Here is a 4,715-nt window from a genome sequence, read left to right on the forward strand (position 1 = left end):
AGACGCAGTCGAGGGAAAAAAACGATGAAGCTGAATGGGGAAGAAATACTCCTTTAAGTCCCAATGGACTCTCAATGAGACGTTGAGTGCCGCCTCCTATGCCTCCTCCGTCCCAAGAAGAGTTCTTCTCCCATTCCTGCCCTTTAATATTGGATTTTGGGTTTACTGGTGTGATATGAGCCCCTCATACTGTAGGTCCTTATTCATCAACATTAGATAACTTAATATACTATGGGTTTAATACATTTATCAAATTTTATCCATGCCTCAAGGCAGAGGTGTGTCATAAGAGAGGTTATCACTCAGCAAATGTCAATTATTGTGTTTTTACTCAATGATGTCAATAATATGGTTCTGGTGAATTGTAGGGCCTCTGATCCACATTGAAGAGTTCCAAAACAGCAATCATACCGCAAATCCTTTCTACAAATCCCAGTGGACTAAACATAAATTGCATTATTTTTTACTCAAAACACATGGCTGCATGGGCAACAGAAAAAAATCCTCTGTGGATTTTTTATTTAACTTCTTGTCACAGATGGCCCCATTGGAGCTGTGCCTGTCAGAAACAAAAGAGCTACACCATTTGAGATGACAAACATTTCTGCGGAGCTTCGTCTACCAAGGAGGCGGCCAGAGCTGATGAGGTACCTATTGTGCTTCGAGGCATTCATATATCTATGGTTGCTCCAGCAATAATAGACTCCAGGGAAATAATCTCTGCAGCAGCAGTCCCATAACCTTTTCCGTTGCACCCGTGGCAGCCCTCAAGAATTGCACCCTCATTGAAATAAGATAATTACTTTTTTTCTCTTTACACAAACAAGGACAGAAAATTAAGCCTAGTTCAGTCTGCAACTGGTAACTGTTTTTCCCCTATACATTCCCTCATTAAATCCAGAGATAAGTCTGTGTTTGTGCCTGCAAGTATGTGTGTGTATGCAAATAATTATTATTGCAGTAATTTGGTCCTTTTGCCTAATAACAGAGGCAATGGGATCTATGAATACACACCTTTTAATCCACGCTGGACTTCCCCTCACAGGGCTGTGATAACTCATCATGCAGACAACTGAACCTTTAATAAAAACGGTGTGCTTCCATCCACACTAGCCAGCGATAGAGGCAATTGCTTCTGGCTAAAAATGGATTTGGAAAATTACCCCTGAATGCCTTTTTTTCCCTCCACATTGTCCTGAGCTGGCCCTTGGATAACATGTAAAAGGTCAAAAATAGAAATGTGTTGTAATGTCAATATTTGTCAACTCCCTCATCCATATCTAAATTCAATTAATTGACCTTTCAGGGGGAAAATAGTCCAAGCTATCCTATTGTTGTCACCCCATGCCCTCTCTCCCTCTCTCCTTCTCTCCCTATCTCTCCCTCTTCCTCTCCTATGCCTACAGCTGATTTCATTATACACATTCAGCATGCTGCAAACAGAGGCAGTGAGGGAGGTATTTGGGTCTATCTTCTATAACTGTTGAAGATGACATTAGTATTGTTTTGGAACCTGATGTGATTTTCAATTGCCAGCAGTAGTCTGACATGACAGTGCACCCTATGGTATAAAAAGGAACTACACTTTCAAATGCATGTTCTGTATTGGACCAGAAGGTTTTCCCTGACCATGTGACCATAGCTTGAGAAGGTAGTCTTAACCTATTGGAGGTAATAAAGAACCACAGCAAAAAAAATCTGTAATTTCTTCTATTTATAGGGCATTGTATAATTGTGTTTCATAATGCATTATACAACCTGGCCAGATGACTTTATGGGTATAGTTTTACTAGATGTTTATGAGCAGTTATAAACTCCCATCTTTCATAATTATGCATAACTTATAAATCATTATGAATACAATTATAATGCACAGGAAGTGTGCAAGTGTATTCTTTTAAATGAAACACATTTTTCTTTTACCACATCCCTTGCCTCCACACTTGGTCAGACTTCCACACTTGGTCTAAAATGGGAATCATTACGTGGGAGGTCTCTTTATCCTGTGACAGACAAGTTTCTGCCTCCAAATCCATTAAGCAGAAAGCCCTGTTAAGACCTTCGGTTTGCAGAGAGGCCCAGTTTCCCTGTGTCTTTCTGGGATAGGAACACTTCACGTTCTACAAATCCTGTCTGAAGATTAAAGGACGGCACTTTAGGGATGTTTTTTAATAGAGCCAGCACTATTGTCATCCTCTACCATTATGAAGGACAGCCATTAAAGGAGACAGTCATCTTGTTTTTGCAGTTGCATGATGTAATGCAGGACACAGATATGAAGATGAAGTCAAATCAATAACCACATTTTATTTGTCACATGCTTCGTAGACACAGGCTTAGACTAACAGTGAAATGCTTACTTTTACCGGTCCTCTTTCAACAACTCAGACTTAAAGAAGATAATTATATATATGTTTTTATTGAAATAGTTTCAAAAGGAATAAATACACAGTGAATAATGAATAACAATAACGAGTAAAAATAAAAAATACTGGGGAGTACCAGTACCGAGTCGATGTGCGAGGTCATTGAGGTAGGGTTAAAGTGACTAGGCAACAGGATAGATAGTAGACAGTAGCAGCAGTGGGTAGCCATTTGATTGGCTATTTAGCAGCCTTGTTAAGCAGTCTAATGGCTGGGGGTAGATTGCTATTCAGGGTCCTATTGATTCCAGACTTGGTGCACTGGTACCGCTTGCCATGCGGTAGCATAGAGAGAAAAGTCTATGGCTTGGGTGGCTGTAGTGTTTGACAATTTCTGGAGAGTGTCTCTTACACAGCCTGGTATAGAGGCCCTGGATGGCAGAGAGCTCAGCCCCAGTGATGTACTGGGTCAGACTCAGTTGCGCCTTGCGGTCGGGTGCCTTGCAGTTGCCGTACCAGGCAGTGATGCAGCCAGTCAAGATGCTCTCAATGGTGCATCTGAGGGCCCATGATAAATCTTTTCAGCCTCCTGAGGGGGAAGACACGTCGTCGGGCCTCCTTCACAACTGTGTTGGTGTGTGGGGACCATGCTACCATCAGATTTTAAAAACAAAACAGGTAAAAATGCAGCTTCTGGAACAACGGGGACTGTGAAGAGACACACACACAGGTAGAGACACAAGCGCTAGCACACGCACTCTACACACATGTACAGTACATTGTAATATTGATGTATGGTGTGTGGGTATTATACATTTTGTATTGTAGATATGTACAGTAGTGGTGGAATAATGTTATATGATGTTCTGTTTTATATTTTGTTTGATATGTCATGTAAGTGTTATAATGTGTTTGGACCCCAGGAAGAGTAGCTGCCTTGGCAAAACGGAGAATACCATCGTGTTTGGAACCCAGGAAGAGTAGCTGCCTTGGCAAAACGGAGAATACCATCGTGTTTGGACCCCAGGAAGAGTAGCTGCCTTGGCAAAACGGAGAATACCATCGTGTTTGGACCCCAGGAAGAGTAGCTGCCTTGGCAAAACGGAGAATACCATTCGTGTTTGTGAGAGTCTCATCTTTTCAAACCGTTTGGATGCTACAGATATTTTCGTGAGAAGACCGATTTTCAGGATGTCTCATGGTCTGACATTTTTATTATGTTACTTAGATTGACGCATAGGTCCGTCAATAGACTCTTAAGGATTTAATTAACTGCATTAAAACCGTCACAACCCGCAAGCTGTTCCTTTCTGTGGGTGTTTTATCTAAATATTGATACAAAACCATGCCATTGCTTAAATTTCACTGTTATTACATTATCTGCAAATGACAGAATTGGAACCTTCTGTCAGTTCATTCTCATCTGTCTTTATTTTACACCTCTCTCTATGACATACAAACTTAGCTCTGATAGAATTATGGTTTTGAGTTTAGTGTTTTGAGAAGGGGTTTAATAAGTTAATCGTTAGACTTCCCAAACCGTCCTCTTCGTGCCACAGCTGTAAGGTATCAAGCGGACCTTGGGAAACTTTGAGAATCATACTCATTTGCACCAAGCTCAGCACAGATGCAACTAGAAAACCCACACACACAGGCATCACATCACCCTTAACCAAACCCCCTGCCCCTTCTCCCCTACCAGCAAAGAAAAAGAGAGACCCTCTTTTTGTGTTGTCTTCGTTGTCATGAGTGGCTTGAGAAAAAGGGACCCTTGATGGCCTCTTGAGGGAACAGAGAGTTGAAATAGCCTGCCGCCTCCCTCCCACCACCACTGTCTATTCATTATTGTGTAACACTGCGTCTGATATTAACAGAACAGACGTCCAGTGTTCTTCTGACCATGCCTTAGCTTCCTATTTCCTCCTTTATGCTTCAGCACTGTAAGGAGCGCAATTCCATTTACACTCCATGAAATGTTGCATTAACTGTCTTTGTTTGGTTTGGTTAGATTATGTTCTCAAAACTGTGAAAAAAATCATATATTATCTTACTGTCTCGTTATTTAAGCATGCCGATGCGTTGACTGTCGAATTAAAATAAACACACGGCTCGCATACACTGGTTACGCTCTCGAGAAGCATCCTCGTGCACAGAGCTTCAACTGTGAATTCTTCCCCAATGCCCCTGAGACATATGAGAACAATCCTACCTCTACCACCAATTTAACAGGAAAGAGTGAGAGTTGTTACAGGGAATTATACCGTAGCTCGTAGGTGGAGAAGAAAATGCTCTCATAACATGGTGAAAATGGTGGGGTTTTAGATGTTAGAGAAAGGTGACATGAATAGGAGT

The sequence above is a fragment of the Oncorhynchus gorbuscha genome, linkage group LG13, assembly GCF_021184085.1.
Source record: "Oncorhynchus gorbuscha isolate QuinsamMale2020 ecotype Even-year linkage group LG13, OgorEven_v1.0, whole genome shotgun sequence".
Classification (NCBI taxonomy): Eukaryota; Metazoa; Chordata; class Actinopteri; order Salmoniformes; family Salmonidae; genus Oncorhynchus; species Oncorhynchus gorbuscha.